This window comes from Mustela lutreola, chromosome 2, assembly GCF_030435805.1.
Source record: "Mustela lutreola isolate mMusLut2 chromosome 2, mMusLut2.pri, whole genome shotgun sequence".
Classification (NCBI taxonomy): domain Eukaryota; kingdom Metazoa; phylum Chordata; class Mammalia; order Carnivora; family Mustelidae; genus Mustela; species Mustela lutreola.
Genome location: NC_081291.1, coordinates 64,251,867 through 64,270,255, shown reverse-complemented (window position 1 = coordinate 64,270,255; position 18,389 = coordinate 64,251,867).

Genomic DNA, 18,389 nt, shown 5'->3' with positions numbered 1-18,389 from the left:
GGGAATGACTACTCCCTTTAATTTCCATGGAAATAGAACTGGCTTATGCATGTACACAGGCACTTGCTAGATAGGAAACTGGGACTGAATTGAATCTCTCAATCAAGGTGGGGTCAGTTGAAACTTTACAATGCCCATCATCCAATCGATGATCCTGTTCTTTTAACCTAGGTAACATGTTAACATATTGGACATCCCATTGATTTAGACCATAAATTCCCCCTGAGTAATCTTTGATGGTTTTCTGGGTGGAGACTTGCTGTATAGAGACTGTATAAAGTCTTTGGATAGATGAAGTCCTCGTTTTGGTGCTCTCATCAACAGGATGTTCAGCCTTTGTTTGTATGTCCCAGAATGCCAATGAATTTTTCTTCTTTTTAAACTTATATCTGATGACTTTGATTCATTCACTTCCTGATTCTAATACCTTGTACATTCTCTTAGAATATCTTTCTATACAAATTTCACTCATTTTACCCAGTTGTTATACCTTTCATGTTTCCTCCATCACTCCTAATACTCACTAGGACGTCCCCGTCTAGGTTTCTAGAACAGTTGTTCAATTTTAGGTGTTCAATACTACCAAATTTTGTTTCTGCCTTGGTGGACTGATTAGGTATCTTGTTGAAGCAGCACATCATTATATGTGTATGTGGGTATTGATGCAATCTAACAAATTTAATGTTTTTATTAGAGTATAGAGACCATTGATATTTCATGAAATGACTGAGCCCCTCAATGTTTGTCTGTTGTCTTGCAATTTGTTTGCTTCATCCCTTTTTAGACCCCTTTTAAAAATATATTTTTTTCATTATGTTTTTTAAATGCTGAAAAATGCTGTCAGCCTCCAAATCTCTGGTCACTTAAAGTACATACCAAATGAGAAAAAGGAATGTAGATTTACAAAGAAGAACCATATAGCTTTTATAGGTCCTTCTTTTAAACACTAGAGAATTTACTTTCCCAAAAAGAAACAAATTCAGAAGGAAAGAGTAGGATGAAAGTCACTTTTATCAGCCTCTAAACAGATACTCAATACCAAAAAAACTGTAAACTCCAAAAAGATGCCAGCTGTTTTTAAAAAATATGGCAGATGACTTTAGGTAACAATGACTTTCATGAAGATTGAGAAGGTAGAGGTGGTCGAATTGTTCAGGAGGCACCATGCGAATAACCTTGTAATGAAAGGAAGAAAGACTGAGATTCTTACCAAAAATGTTTTACTAGCCAATAAATAAATAAATAAATAAATAAATAAGTAAATAAAAGTGTGTGTGTGTGTGTGTGTGTGTGTGTGTGTATGCATATAAACTATCCCAGTCCTAAACCCCAGCACCTGGGAATGTGACCTTATTTGGAAATAGAGTCCCTGGAGATAGAACTAGCTAGGATAAGGTCATATCTGAGTGGGCTGGGCCCCTAATTCAGGAGGACTTGTGTCCTTCTAAGAAGGGAAACTTGGGATACACAGATATGCGCTGAGGGAGGCGGCCATGTGAAGAAGTTCAAAGCCAGGGCAATCCTGCAAGCTGGGAGAGCAGCCTGGAACAGATCCTTCCTTAATACTTACAAAAGGAGCATGGCCTACCAACATTGTAGCCTCTAGAACTGTGACACTGTCCAGTGTTGTTTCAGCCACTAGCCTTGTGGTAACTTGTTATAGCAGCCCTAGAAAACTAATACAAGCCTTGTTAGAGGAAAAGAAACCAACCATAAGCCCATGGGGAATTGGAAAAGAAAAAAAATCTATCTATCTATCTATCTATCTATCTAATCTAACTCTTGAAAACATTGAAAAGGAATGCACATTTGTGAACCCTGTGAAAAAGAAAACAAGCAAACAAACAAACAAACAAACAAAACTGAGCCCCAGGAGTCACTCGGCTTTTCACCTGGAGTTCTGGATGGTGGGGGTATGGAGGAGATTCCAAGGAAAAGATGGGAGTCTCCCTGGTGTGAGGAAAGAGAGATCGGAATTCAGGAAGGCTAGAGTGATGAAAAGGCCATGGGTTCCAGAGAGAAGGAAGTCAAGTAGAAAACAAGCTCTTGAAAATACACACTGGAGTCCTCTTGAGTCCTTGCTCCATAGGAAGCAGTGTGTGTCTAAGAAAATGGCCCAGGTTCTAACAAAGAGTCAAGGCAACTGAACCAGATGGTTGCCAAGACTCATAAAAGGCGAGAGGTCATTGGAGTTCCAACAAGCCATAGGGAAGTGTTCTTTTGGATAAGTCAGAATATTCAGGGAGACCTGGTAAGGAGCATGAGTTAGGAGCAGGACAAAATGATCCCTCAAAGAAAGCTTCCTCTACAGATTCCCTGAACAAGTGGGAGAACAATTTTAGAAAGGGTCAGAATTACCTACTAATCTCTCACTGCCCATGTGACAGCCAATAATAGAAGACACAGAGCAGCCTACAAAGAACTCAGTTCATTGAAAGGAAGACAGTTCAAAAGGGAAGAAGGAACAGACGAGAAAAAGAAAACACGACTAGTGAGGTAGTAGACTTCCACTTCAACATTTCAACAATGACCTTCAGAATGAACTACTAATATTCTATGTCAAGAAAAGACCTAAATATGTCAGTGAAATATAAAATATACATAGAAGGATGCAGAGGATAGTATAGATTTTGTGAAAAGAAAATGGTACAACCTTGTTTTTCTTGGCCTTCACACCTGGAGCTGGTTTCTGGGACTTGTTTTTAAGTCACCTGGGGGAGGGGAGCAGGGACAGTAAAATAGGTCCTTACAACCATTACTTCAGATGTTGGAGATCGTGATTCAGCCTCTGCAGATTGGTCCTGCCATGCCCTAGGTCCTAAACCTAAAACTAGCTTGTGTTTTCAGACTTCCATCCTCACACTTCTGCCCCACAAGACCTCCAGATTGGAAATTCTGGAGGCACAACACAGCATTCTGCATGTCGACCAGAAGGAAAAAGTGGCCTATGGGGATGCACAAACACACAAATGAGGATCAACGTGCACAGACTTCGACGGAACTGCAATTTCATAGGCCGCCCTGTGCACTGATGCTCTCTCTGACACAGCCTGAGTCCAGACCACCTGTCAGCCACCCAGTTAGCTGAACGCATATCCAGCAGATCCGAACTGCCAGGGCCCTCGGCTGTCATCTCTATGGAACCTAGGTTTTGAGACATCTGTTCCCAGATCTTATCTCAAATCCCTGCACCTGGGGGAACCTGATGCTCAGAACAGAACTCCTCCTTTCCCATTTCAAGAAAGCTTGCTGTTGGGATGCTGATGAAGGTCAAAGTGAAATACTCAAGAGTAGAATAATCCTGAATGGCCCATGAGGCCACACCCATGCTTGAGGGTCACCTTGGGCACAAACATGCATTGTGACCCTCAACAAGAACCCATAAGGCCTCTCAGAGGCTTGTCCAATCGCTCGGGTATTGGGCTGGCCATGACTCTAGGCCCCAGTCTTAACCAAAGGTGGGGTTTTCTGGTCGTCCGTACCTGGGGCTCTGCTCTGGAATCCCTCTTTTGGAGGGACCCCTGAGATAGAAAACAGGGCTCCTCCCTTCCCACAGAATGACCCCAAACGATTGGGAGCTGGGCGAAATCCGCAGAAAGGGAGAATCGTTCATGGCCCATGAAGCCACCCCTACATTCCACGGCCATCCTTGACACAAAACCCAGAGACAAAAGCCTGAGCTACGGCCTCACACTTTCCCTTATTTCCTATCCAGAGGCGCTCCCCTCAGTCTGTAGATCCAGCCTGCCTTGCCCTCGGCCCAATACCTAAGCTGAGTATGTGTTTTTACATTTCTGGCCCCACAGCCCTGATCCACACAGCCTTGAGGCTGGTGCCTCTGGAGCAACAACACAGGACTGTGCCTTCCCTCTCAAAGGAAGCTTGGCCCATTCCATTGGCCACAACCCTACAGATTAGGAGAAACCTATAGTTCCCCCGAGGCCACCCCAGTTGCTTAGTCCACCCTGGACAAAAAGGTGCTTTCTCACACAACCTGAGCAACTACCTCCACTCAAACACGCAGACAGATGTCCCACAAACAGAATATTGAACCAGACATGCCCCTAGGCCCTAATCTAAATGCTAGCTTAGATTTGCAGGCATCTCTCCTCAGAGGACTGGTCTCCAATACTAGCATATGGGGTTTCCTGAGGCACAAAACAGAGCACCTCTTGTCTCCACATGGGAAGCTTGCTATGGGGAGCTGTGTAAAACCCTCTGGGTAGGAGAATCCTGCAGGGCCCCTGAGCCACCACCACATTCCAGGGTTTCCATGGACACAAACCCACATTATGACCCAACCTCATGAGAGTCCATTTCAACTCAGCCCCCTCGGTAGCTCTGCCCATAGTGAGCAGATCGAATCTCCCTTGTCCTTAGGAGCCAATGGAAATGTGAGCCAATGAAAATACAGGTATCCATCCTTAGAACCCTGTTTTCAAGTCTTTCTGTATAGTGCATCCTTGAGCCATGCAAGAGGACTCGCCTGTCCCACTGAAGGAAACGTTGCAGTTTGGAGCAGCTCATATCCCCCAGAGTAGGCAAACCTCCATGGCCTCATGAGGCCCCCTGTTCATTAAAGTGCCATCTTGGACACAAACTCCAGCCTGAGCCAATGTCTGATCCTTCCCCTTACTTCAGAGGCCTGGGATCTCAATTCAGACTCTGCCGAGTGGGCCTGCCATGCCCTCGACCCGAAACATACCCCTAGCTTGTGTTTTCTGGAATTCCGTCCTCATATTCCTGGCCCCAAAGGCCTCCAGATTGGGAATTCTGGAGCCACAACTCAGCACTCTTCCTGCGCACCAGGAAAAAAAAAAGTGCACTATGGGCCTGCCCAGAAACCCCAAAAGAGGATCAACCTGCTCGGCCCACGAACGCACCCCAATTTTCTAGGCTGTCCTGTGCACTAAGGCTCTATCTGACACAGGCTGAGCCCAGACCTCCCATCACACGCCCAGATTGCTGGCAGCATATGCTGCAGATCGAACACGCCAGGCCCTCATCCATCATCTCTTCCCAACCTAGGGTTTTAGCCATCTGTCCCTACACCTTCTCTCAAATCCCTGCATATGGGGGAACCTGATGCACTAAACAGAACTTTTCCTTCTCCATGGCAAGATAGCTTGCTTTCCGGTCGCTGTACCTGAAACTCTGATCTGGAATCCCTTTTTTGGAGGGACTCCTGAGACAGAAAATAGGACTTTTGCCTTCCCACACAATGACCCCAAAAGTTTGGGAGCCGGGCCAAATCCCAAGAGAGGGAGAATTGTCCATTTCCCTTGAGGCTACTACCTCTACATTCCTCGGCCATCCTTGACACAAAATCCAGAAACAAAATCCTGAGCGACCGCCACACACTCACCCTTCTGTCATATCCAGTAGAGTTCCCCTCAGTCTGTAATTCAGGCCTGCCATAACCGAGGTCTAAAACCTAACTCGAGATTGTGTCTGAGCGCTCGTCCGTAGGGCCCTTTGGCTGAGGCTTCTTCAAGTAGGTTTGGAAATCACGTCTGTCTACCTAGAACAGGGTTCTCGTGGATGGCGCAGGCCGCGCGCACCAGCCTCCCAGGTGAGATGGCTGCACTGCTCCCTTTTGCCTCACACATGCTCCCGAAGGCATCTGTGTTCTCTGGCAGGAGCAAGTTTGTGGAGGTACCTTTCCTCAACAGCGTTGTTGGAGGGGCTACTCTCCCAGCAGACCTGTTTCTCGCTCCCAGGAAAGGGCCCGGCACATTCCTCGAGCCTCCACACACCCTGTGGAGAGTGCTGCCCTCTTCTGCCTGGGTGGATGCGGTTTCGGGGTGACCGGTACTCACGGCAGTTTGGGCCCTGGGCCTCGACGGCACCGGGCATGGGCTCTGGCTTCCAGAACGATGCTAGATGAATGGCGGCTTTTCCCGCCCTGTAAACTCCCCAAAGTGCACCAGGAATAAATTGACAACCTGAATAGACCAGTATCTAGTGAGGAGATTGAAGCAGTAATCCAAAACCTCCCAAAAAACAAGAGCCCAGGACCTGATGGATTCCCTTGGGAATTCTACCAAACTTTCAAAGAACAAAGAACACCTATTCTCCTGAAGCTGTTTCAAAAAATGGAAGCAGAAGGAAAACTTCCAGACTCTTTTTATGAAGCCAGCATTACCCTGATCCTCATACCAGGCAAAGACCACACCAAATAGGAGAATTTCAGACCAATATCACTGATGAATATGGATGCTAAGATTCTTTTTTTTAAAGATTTATTTATTTATTTGACAGACAGAAAAGGAGGCATAGAGGCAGGCAGAGAGAGAGGAGGAAGCAGTCTCCCCACTGAGCAGAGAGCCCGATGCGGGGCTCGATCCCAGGACCCTGGGATCATGGCCTGAGCCGAAGGCAGAGGCTTTAACCCATTGAGCCACCCAGGCACCCCTGGATGCTAAGATTCTTAACAATATCCTAGCAAATAGGATCCAAAGCACATTAAAAAGATTATCCACCATTGGGTGCCTGGGTGGCTCAGTGGTTTAAGCCACTGCCTTCAGCTCAGGTCATGATCTCAGGGTCCTGGGATCGAGTCCCACATCGGGCTCTCTGCTCAGTGGGGAGCCTGCTCCCTCCTCTCTCTCTCTCTCTCTGCCTACTTGTGATCTCTCTCTTTGTCAAATAAATAAATAAAATATTTAAAAAAAAGATTATCCACCATGACCAGGTGGGATTCATTCCTGGGTTACAAGGATTGTTCAACACTCACAAATCAATCAAAGTGATAGAACAAATCAATAAGAGAAGAGAGAAGAGCCACATGGTCCTCTCCATTGATGCAGAAAAAGCATTTGACAAAATCCAGCATTCGTTCTTTATTAAAACGCGTCAAAGTATAGGGATAGAGGGATCATTCCTGAACTTCATAAAATCTATCTATGAAAGACCCACAGCAAATATCATCCTCCATGGGAAAAAGCTCGCAGCCTTCTGGTTGAGATCAGGAACATGACAAAGATGCCCACTCTCACCACTCTTGTTCAACATAGTATTAGAAGTCCTAGCAACTGCAATCAGAAAACAAAGAGAAATGAATGGTATCCAAACTGGCAATGAAGAAGTCAAACTCTCTCTCTTCACAGATGACATGATTCCTTATATGGAAAACACAAAAGACTCTACTCCCAAACTACTAGAATTCATACAGCAATTCAGTAACGTGGCAGGATACCAAGTCAATGTACAGGAAACAGTGTCTTTCTTATACACTAACAAGAAAATACAGAAAGGGAAATTAGAGAACTGATTCCATTTACTTTAGCACCAAGGACCATAAGATACCTGAGAATAAACCTAACCAAAGAGGTAAAGGAACTGTACTCAAGGTACTACAGAGCACTCATGAAAGAAACTGAAGAAGACACAAAAAGATGGAAGACCATTCCATGTTCTTGGATTGGAAGAATAAACATTGGTAAAATGTCTATACTGCCTAGAGCAATCTATACTTTTAATGCCATTCCAATCAAAATTCCACCGGTATTTTCCAAAGAGCTGGAGCAAATAATTAAAAAATTTGTATGGAATCAGAAGAGACCCCGAATCGCTAAGGGAATGTTGAAAAACAAAAATAAAACTGGTGGAATCATGTTACCTGATTTCAAGCTTTACTACAAGGCTGTGGTCACCAAGACAGCATGGCACTGGCATAAAAACAGACACATAGACCAGTGGAAGAGAGTAGAGAGCCCACATATAGACCCACAACTCCATGGTGAAATAATCTTTGACAAAGCAGAAAAAAATATACAGTGGAAAAAAGACAGTCTCTTCAATAAATGGTGCTGGGAAAACTGGACAGCTATATGTAGAAGAATGAAACTTGACCATTCTCTTACACTGTACACAAAGATAAACTTGAAATGGATAAAAAGACCTCAACATGAGACAGGAATCCATCAGAATCCTAGAGGAGAACATAGGCAGTAACCTCTTCGATATCAGCCACAGAAACTTCTTTCAAGCTATGTCTCCAAAGGCAAAGGAAACAAAAACAAAAATAAACTTTTGGGACTTCATCAATATCAAAAGTTTCTGCACAGCAAAGGAAACAGTCAAGAAAACAAAGAGGCAACCCAAGGAATGGGAGAAGATATTTGCAAATGACAGTACAGACAAAAGGTTGATATCCAGGATCTATAAAGAACTCCTCAAACTCAACACACACAAAACAGACAATCATATCAAAAAACGGGCAGAAGATATGAACAGACACTTCTCCAATGAAGACATACAAATGTCTTTCAGACACATGAAAAAATATTCATCATCACTAGCCCTCAGGGAGATTCAAATTAAAACCACATTGAGATATCACCTTACACCAGTTAGAGTGGCCAAAATTAGCAATACAGGAAACAACATGTGTTGGAGAGGATGTGGAGAAAGGGGAACCCTCTTCCACTGTTGGTGGGAATGCAAGTTGGTGCAGCCACTTTGGAAAACAGTGTGGAGATTTTTCAAGAAATTAAAAATAGAGCTTCCCTATGACCCTGCAATTGCACTACTTGGTATTTACCCCAAAGATAGAGATGGAGTGAAAAGAAGGGCCATCTTTACCCCAATGTTTATAGCAGCAATGGCTACAGTCGCCAAACTGTGGAAAGAACCAAGATGCCCTTCAACGGACGAATGGATAAGGAAGATGTGGTCCATATACACTATCAAGGATTATGCCTCCATCAGAAAGGACGAATACCCAAATTTTGTAGCAACATGGATGGGACTGGAAGAGATTATGCTGAGTTAAATAGTCAAGCAGAGAGAGTCAATGATCATATGGTTTCACTTATTTGTAGAGCATAACAAAGAGCATGGAGGACAAGGGGAGATGGAGAGGCGAAGTGAGTTGAGGGAATTGGAAGGGGAGGTGAACCATGAGAGACTATGGACTCTGAAAAACAACCTGAGGGTTTTGAAGGGGCGGGGGGGGGAGGTTGGGGGAGCCAGGTCGAGGGCACGTATTGCATGGAGCACTGGGTGTGTTGCAAAAATAAAGAATACTGTTACACTGCAAAGAAATTTAAAAAAAATCTGTATTTTGGTTTGTCTCTTTTTTTCTCCTTTATGTATGTATGTTTGTTTCCTCAATTCTACACAAGAGTGACATCATATGGTATTACCTTTCTCTGACTGACTGTTTTCACTGAGGATAATCTTCTCTAGTTCCATCCATGTGGCTGAAAATGGCAAGATTTCATCATTTTTTTTGCCTGAGTAATATTCCTCTGTGTGTGTGTACGCATCTCATTTCATTTATCACTTTATCAACAGACACTTTGGTTGCTTCTGTATTGTGATCCTTTAAATATTGCTGGAAGAAACAAAGGGGTGTATGTATCCTTTTGTGCTCTTGTTTTTATGTGCTTTAGGTAAATACCCAGTAGTGTTGTTGCTGGATCCAGGGAAACTCTATGCTTAACGCCTTGAGGACCCTCCATACTGTTTTCCAGAGTGGCTGTAGCAGGTTGTTGTTCCACCAACTGTGCACGAAGGTCCCCTTTTGCCACACCCTCCCAGCACCTGCTCTTCCTTGTGTTGTTGACGGGAGTCATTCTGATAGTATGTGGTAATATATCATTTTACTTCTGGTTTGTATTTTCCTGAGCTTGGGTGATAGTGAAGCAGCTTTTCATGGGACCGTTGGCCATCTCTATTTCTTCTTCAGAAAAATGTCTGTCCGTGTCTTCAGACTATTTTTTAACCAGATTACTTGTTTTTGTGGTGTTGAGTTGTATCCATTCTATATATTTTGGATACTATCCCTTTATTGCATAGGATATTTGTAAATACCTTCTCCCTTTCAGTAGGTTATCTTATTATTATTACTTCTTCCTAGTTCTCCTGTGTGGAAACTTTTTATATTTTTTTTATATAGTCTCAGTAGGTTATTTTTGCTTTTCTTTCCTTTGCCTCAGGAGACAGTCTAGAAAAATGCTGCTTGGTCCATGTCAAGAAGTTACTGTCTGAGCCCTCTTGTAGAGTTTTTATGGTTCCTGATCTTTCACTGAGGTCTTGAAACTGTTTTGCGTTTGTTTGTCTCTATGGTGTAAGGAAGCAGAGTAACTGCATTCTTTTGTTAGTGGCCGTCCAGTTTTTCCAAAACTGTTTGTGGTAAAGACTGTCTTTTTCCTTTTTGATATTCTTGCCTGCTTTGTGGAAGATTAATTGGGCACACAACTGCGGGTTTATATCTGAGCTTCTGTCCTGTTCCCTTGGTTTCTGTGTGTATTTTTGTGCCAGGACCATCTTGTTAGGATGACTACAGCTTTGTAGTAGAACTTGAAATCTGGAATTGTGACTCCTCCAGCTTTGTTTTCCTTTCTCAGCATTGTGTTGACTGTTCAGTATCTTTGCTGGTTCCATACAGATTTTTAGGAGAGTTTGCTTGAGTTCTTTTTGTTTAACTTAAATTCAATGAGCCAACTTAGACTACATCATTAGTTTCAGATGTAGTGTTCAATAATAGATCAGGTGTGTGCAACACCCAGTACTCCTTGCATCCCATGCCCTCCTTAATGTCCATCACCCAGTTACAGCATCCCCTAGCCACCACCCCTCCAGCAACCCTCAGTTTGTTTCTGTAACAAACCCAACAGTTTGTTTTTGTACTGAAGAATCTCTCATGGTTTTTCTCCCTTTCTGGTGACTTCCCATTCAGCTTTCCCTCCCTTCCCCTCTGATCGTCTGTGGTGTTTCTTCTATTTCACAAAGGAGTGAACCCATGTACAACTGTCTTTCTCGGATAGACTTATTTTTCTCAGCATAACACCCTCCAATTCCATCCAGGTGGATGTGATGCTAAGTCTTCATCCTCTCTGATGGCTGAATAATATTCTGTTGTAGATATGAACCACATCTTCTTTATCCATTCATCTGTCCATGAACATCTGAGCTCTTTCCATACTTTGGCTAGAGAGGATAGTGTTGCAATGAACATTGGGGAGCAGGTGCCACTAGTTTTTATTCAATCTGTGTCTTTGGGATAAATACCTAGTAGTGCAATTGTTGGGTTGTACGATAGCTCTATCTTTAAGTTCTTGAAGAAACTTGGTAACATTTGGCAGAGTAGCTGTATGAGCTTGTTTTTCCACCAGCAGTATAAGAGGATTCCCCTTTCACCACGTCCTCACCAACATTTGTTTTTCCCTGCCTTGATAATTTTAGCCATGCCAGCTGTTGTAAGGTGGTATCTCATTGTGGTTTTGATTTGTATTTCCCTGATGCTAAGTGATGTGGAGCACTTGTATGTCCTTTTGGTAGAAAGTTGTGTTCATGTTTATACCTACGTCTTAATCTAGGATAGGGGTGGTCCAAGGAGCATGGAAGGTGTGATCTGCTTAGGTGTGGAGACCTTCACAGACATCTGAATTGAGGGCTAGAGTTAAGGAGAGTATTAGGCTCAGGCTTTGCATTCAGTATGGTTTGGAACTATAAATAAGCAGGGATTGGTTCAAGATTTCATTCAGATTTCTTCTCTAAATCTTTTCTGCAGTTCCAAAAGGCATGATTTCTGACTTTGTTGTAGGATGAGCCCTCTGCTTTGCTTAGGTGTCCCCATTCCCTGGGGATCTGGAGCCAGGCCTCTGGGCATGGTCCTTTAAAAAGCCAATCTAGGGTGAGGGTTGGGGTCTAGGATCATGGCAGGTTCAATCTGCCAGCTGTGTGGCAAGACTACTGAAGGGCTGAGTTCAGGGCATGGTCAGGGTGAGTGTCAGACTCCAGGTTTGAGTCCAGCCAGCACTGAATGTGGGGGTTGCTTTAGGTGGGCATGCAGATTTCTCCTGCTCTGAACCATTTCTGGAGTTCCAAATGGCATGGTTTCCTTCTGGGTGGCAGGAAATCCTCTGGATTTGCTCAGGTGTCCTTAGTCCCTGGGGCTTTGGCATCAGGTCTCTGGGAACAGACCCCTCTGAGCCCAACCTAGGGTCAGCGTTGGGGTCAAGTTTACAGTCAGGTTTTAGGGTCACAGGTTAGGGTCAGGGGTTAAGGTTAGGGGTTTGGGGTAGAGTTAGAGTCAGGGGTTGAGGTAGGAGTAGGTTTAGGGTTGTGCTAGGGTTAACTTTTTGCCATTCTTGTGGGACAGAAAGCACACTACTGTATTATATCCTCCTTGCACACTGTGGCTAACAAAGGGGAAGCACACACTCATCCTCATAAGTTCACACTTACACCTTTGTTTCTGTGCATCACTATCATGTACAGTGAATTCCTGTTGGGCTGCAGACATGTAGATGTGCCATTTAAGGTTTAAATAGAGGAGGATGGAGATGGAGTTCTGGCTAAAAGGATGGAAGTCCTTGCCTCTGGGGGTGAAGAAATTACATTTTACCCAGAAGGCGCTATGCTCTGTTCAAAGAAGTGACATGATCCTAGGACCTTTGAGACCAGGGATCGACACAGACTTTTCCATAAGGTCTCTGTAAAAATTTTCTGTCAGGTTTGCTGTCCATGTGGTGTCTCTGACAATGACTCCACTCTTGCACTGTGGCTTGAGAGCAGCCACAGACCATCCATAACTCATGTTCCATCCACACTTTATTGACAGAATACAGGGAGAGGTCCCATTTGGCCCATGGGTGATAGTCTCCCACACTCCAGATCTGCAACATGATGGATGATGGGGGAGAGGGCTCTTCTTTTCCGGTGGCAGAGTGGGAGTACACTGGGCCATATCCTGCCTGACCCTGGCCCTTCCACTTGAAAGGAAAAAAAGATGATAGTGAGATTGGCCAACAATGAAGGCCTCAGGGATTCTCCTGCCTTTCTCTGTAGGCCTCAAGTTTGCCACAAGACGTTTGTCTGTGGTTGAATTCCATGTGGGTATTGTTTGGCTGAGACAGTCCCCATTGCCTGGTGGGTATATCTTGCAGGTTATATACCACATAGATGGTCATCTTATTCAGGCCAAAACCATGAGCACATTTAGGGTTCTCCTGAGTTAGCAGAGGTTGTAGCATGTGTGGGCTTCAGGACAAGTCTGATTCAGCCCTCAGCAATGTAATGGAGCATCTGGCTTCCTGAGCTCTCTGTGGCACTGGCACAGGCCTGGCTGAGGCTACTTCTGCGGTCATGATGGAAAACCCCCCTGGCCTGGGCAGTTCACCCCATCCTTGGCCCTGCAGGCTAAGACCAAAGGTTCCTCCCACCTCATTGGCTGGGACCAGGTCACATGCCCATGAATGAACCAATCCCTGGAGTCAGAGAGTGGAGCCATGGAGGTTGGCACATGTTGTTAGGACTTCTGTTGTGGTGGCAAGATCTTATGGGATGTATCTGTTAATAAAATGAATATTAATTTCTGATAGTAAGTGGGTCCAAGGTGCTGGCTTAGCACCTAGCACCTCAGTCCCAGCACCTCAGTACTGATGTACTTCTCTGCAGAGACAATGGCTGAGGAGCAAAGTGGATGGAAACTGGCCCAGAGTGCACAAGAGAAGTGTGTGTGTTTAGGGGATTGGGGATAATAGCTCTGGGCAAGCTATAGCTCCAACTTACCTAGGTTCAGGAAGGTGCAGGGAATACGTGGTGTTTCACCATCCATCATTTTGCAGATGGAGAATATGCCTTTGCATAGAGTCTGGCAAGACTTGTTCCAAGACTTTTCTAGTTGGTACGGAAGTCGGGAAGACAGTACCCTCCATCTGCTGGGATAGGCATGAGAGGCTGAGTGCTCTCAAGAAAGTGTCTGGCTTTCTGTGAGGCTGCACACAGGCCTGATGAGGACAGTTCACGGTTTTGTTCTGAGGAGGGAGTGGTGCCACGTTTGATCCCGGGAAGAGGACAGACCTGGAGTCTGCTGTAGAGCTACTTCATGAGAGTGGGGGTGATCTGCAGTATACGCTCCATGGGATGTCTGTCCTTTATTGAGTTCTGGGTATGGTTTATGTGACTGTGTCCTAATGGCTGGGATTTCCAAGGAGCAGGATTTTTTGGCTTTACATTAAGAGTTGGTCCACCCGGACTGGGCAAGTCCCATTCTGCTGCTGAGAATTGTGTCTCCAGTGGTTGGAGTGTGTATTACAGGCCTAGAGGAGGTCAATGGTGGGGTGGTTACAGTGGTCAGTAGACTACTGTTATTGAGGATTTTTGTACGTGAAATCTATAGGATGATATGTTAAATCTTATGGTTAGGGATCCACATTAGGTGCCCATAAATGGTGCTTTTTCTGAATTTCATATTTGGTATCTTTTTACTACTTCTAATAGCCCTCCTTGTACTTGGTATTCCAAGAAGCAATGCATCACAACGTTGCCTGCATTGCGTTGATGGGAATTTGAGCATGAAAAGGTTATCAGTGCTTCCACAAATTGTCCACTGGAACAGCCAAAAAATAAAATTTTATTTTTGACACTAAGGAGGAAATATTCTGCTGTGATTCTTAATTTAAACCAGGGGAGGGGTCCTCTTTTGGTACTGGTAATGAGTACCATAGGCCTTCCTAGGGAACATTATCAGATTCTATTGGAAATTTGGTCTTTGTTTTTGTGGAAGAATCAGGAGTCAACCAGTTATTTGTGTCCTGTCTCATTTTCCATGATAGTTCCACAATATCTGGTTTCACACCTCTACCATTGTGAAATCCCAACTTTGGCACCAACTTGCCCTTCTCTGTCAAGGGCAGAGAGCCAAGTTTGAGCCAAGACAAGAGCTGCTTCTGGGTGACTGGGAGACTCTAGGATCAGAATGCTGTTGGTAGGGAGTTACTGGGATCCTAAATTAAAAACCAGCTCCTGATACCCAGCTGAAATACATTTCTTTTTTTTTTTTTTAAAGATTCTATTTATTTGACAGACATAGATCACAAGTAGGCAGAGAGGCAGGCAGAGAGAAAGATGGGGAAGCAGGCTCCCCGCCAAGCAGAGAGCCTGATGAAGGGCTCGATCCCAGGACCCTGAGATCATGACCTGAACCCAAGGCAGAGGCTTAACACGCAGAGCCACCCAGGCACCCCTAGATGAAATACATTTCTGACTTAGACACTTCAGATAGAAATGTTTTGTCCATGATGACAACTGAAGAAAATGTGTCATCCCTAAACATAACCTTAACCCCTAACAATGCTGAAACCTAAGCTGACCTTAAAGCCCAAACTAGAACCCTGAATCCCAAACCTGAAATGGAACCCAAAGCCTGTACCTGAGCCCTGGATCCAAGCCCTGAACCATGAACCCAAACCCTAAACCAGACCTCCAAGTCATGAACCCTGAACCCAAATCTCAGCATGAAGCCAAACCCCAAATTTGACCTTGAACTTTATCCCATAAGCCCTGAGTCTTAAAGCCTAAATCATAAACTTAAAGCCCTAAACTATAACTCTGTTCCCTTGTCCTTCACTCTAAATCCTCACCCTAACACTAAACCCAAAGCCTGATCTAGAACTCTGACTAAAACCTGAACCTGAACCCAAATTCAAACCCTTCACCACACTTTGCTTATGCACTTGCCATTGATGGATATGTGCAGTTTCTACCTTTTGATTCTTGTGAACATTGTTTGGGTTGGGGGCTAGGGTTAGGGTCTTGGATTAGGGTAGGGTCCAGGCTTGAGACCAAGTTGAGGTCAGCATGTGGGTCTGCATCAGGGCCATGTTCAGTGCCACTGTTTGGGTCAAGGACTGTTGTAATTCCACATTGTTTCCAATTCATTGTTCCTTAGCTATTTTGGGGGATGTTGGGGGATATTGGGCTCCATGCAGCTTGAATTTCCGGAATGAAATGGCATCAGCTGGACCCCGGGAGGGAGCAGGACCTTCCACTGAAGGGTGAGCTCCCACAGTCCTGCACCACCTTCCACTGCCTGCAGTGGGCGCCAGACCCCAGCTCCTGCCCTGAGCCCAGGCTGGGCAGCCACAGCTGGGACCGGAGGCCCGCCTCTTCAGGACCCACTGTGGAGACTTCTGGAGAATGTGGGGCCGCTCCCACCCTGACAGGACAAGCTGAGGAGGGTGTGGCTCTGCATCCACACTGACCGGACCCGTTGTGGAGGACGCGCCCACACTGACAGCAGTCCAACCTCCTAAGGACCAGACGCTGGAGGAGGTGAGGAGAAGCCGCCTGAGTGGACTGCCAAGGGGTTCGTGGTATCAGGACCCTACAGAGGAAGGGCGCCCTGTGTAGACACTGGGGCTTCCGTCGTTTTGTGTGAGGAGACGTGGCCTCCTGCTGTGCTGTGCGTGGGGCTGTGGGGTCCCCCCTATCTGGGCTCGGGTGCTCCTCGGTCCTCCTCTGTGTTTGTGTGCTCGAGGATTCGGTTCCTGGGGCTCCTCAGATGGTCTGCAGTTAGGGAGCGTCCGCCTGCTTCGGTGCTTGTGCTCCCCCCACCTCAGCCCTGCAGGGTCCTTCCCGTGTCCACACCCACTCCGGGCTGGCGCCGAGTCCGGAAGTTCGGGAGCCAGAGTGAGGACTCTGTAGAGGGTTTTGGGGAGAGTAGGTATTTTCCCAGTGTGGGCTCTTCCCTGAGCACAGTGCCTCCCCATCTCCGTGTGTGCTCCTCCCTGTCTGTCGTCATTGTTGCAGGGCTGTCAGAGGACAGGTCTGTCACCTTCTTGGTTCACCGGCCTCCCGGGTATCTTGCTGTCTTGGATGCAGGTGTAAATGAGATTGTTCTCCGTAGTCTCTTTCTGATGGTTCCTTCCGAGCACGTAGGAGTGCCACTAATTTGTGCATATTGATTTTGTTCCTTGCAAGTTCTTGAATTTATTAGTTCGATTTGCCTTAAGCTCAATCTGCCAGTTATTTGACCAGCAGCATGGGTTTATTTGGGAAGAGCAGAGAATGGCAGTCTGGGCTGAGCAAGCTACGGTCCCATCACAGGCAAGTGCGAGAAACAAAGGAGAGGAACATTATTTCATGGAGGAGGAAGAAGTTGGGAAGGGTGCTTGAAGGAAAGTCCCCTGGAGAAAGTCAGGGTGATGGAGAATTCTCACCAGCTGAGCTGCAAAGCTCCTACAAAAAGTCAGGAGATGAACCTCCAGCTTCCCCTGTGGGGCCTGGAATTGGTGAGTCTCTCCTGTGGGGGATTGCAATGTGGGGTCTGTAATGGGCACTGAGCACCAGGCGCCCCCTTCCAGCCTCCCCTTTTGGCATCCCCAGTCCACTTTACTGGGGCTTCCCTTCCTGCTTTTTGCACAGTTCTAACCAGCTTGTGGTGGAACGTTGTGGAAAACTGGAATTCCAAATCCACTGCTTCTACTGCACCTGAGATACAGGGGCCCATGATTTAATCCTCCCACGAGTCTCTTGCTAACATGTGTCTTCTCCATGTTGGGTGACCTGGATCTGGGAGGGCTTGGCCTCCATCCCAAAGTCTGATGTCCTCTCTGCTTCTGTGTCGTCGTGGTAACATGGATGTTTGGAAGAGTCATTTCCTCTGCGGTGATTTCAAAGTGCAGTCAACTTGTTATAGCAGCACAAATACGTGCTGTCTCCACACTCAGATTCCCCAGCCGTCATTTCTTTACCATGTTTGCCACTTCACACGGGATGCTTCAGTGTGTTTGACTCCACACCAGGACAATGTCCTGCAGAACCACCATATAACCTGAAATGAGAGATCGTTACAGAACCCATCCAAGGGTTAGTGTTAGGGACCAGGGACATGGCAGGACTGACCTGAAGACCCCATGGAGAGCTGTCTGGGTGGCTGAGTTGACAGTGTAGGTGAGGGTGAGTGTCTGGCTCTGGCTTTGTGTCCAGGAGTCAGCTCTGTGTGGGTGTGTCCTCAGCTGGGCATGCAGATTTCTGCTCCTCTGAATCCTTTCCGCAGTTCCAAATGGCAGAGTTTTCCTTCTGGGCGGCAGACTGAGTCCTCTGGGATTGCCCAGGTATCCCCAAATTGTAGGGCATCTACTGCAAGGCCTTTGGGGTCAGAATCCTGAGAACCAAACCAAAGGTTATGGTTAGGGCCCACCACATGGCAAGCCCGATCTGCCAGCACTCTGTCCATCTTTCTGGGGGGTGGCAGTTGAGGGATTGGTTCAGGTTGAGTGTCAAGCTCCAGGTTTGCATCCAGGGGCCTGCTGAATATGGGGGTGTCCAGAGGTGGGAATGCAGATTTCAGTTCCTCTGAATCCTTTCTGGAGTTCCAAATGGCATGGTTTCTTTCGGGGTGGCAGGGTGAGTCCTATGGTGTTCCTCACTGTCCCCAATCTCTGAGGCTTTGGAGCCAGGCCGTTGGGGACAGACCTCTCAGGACAGAATCTAGGCTTAAGAGTTTGTGCCTATGGGCATGGCTGCACTGATCTGAAAGCACTGTGGTGAGGATCACAGGGGTCTGAGTTGAGAGCATGGTTCAGGATCAGTATCAAGGTCTGGGTTTGTGTCCAGGGGACCACTGAGTGTGGGGGTGGTCTCAGATGTCC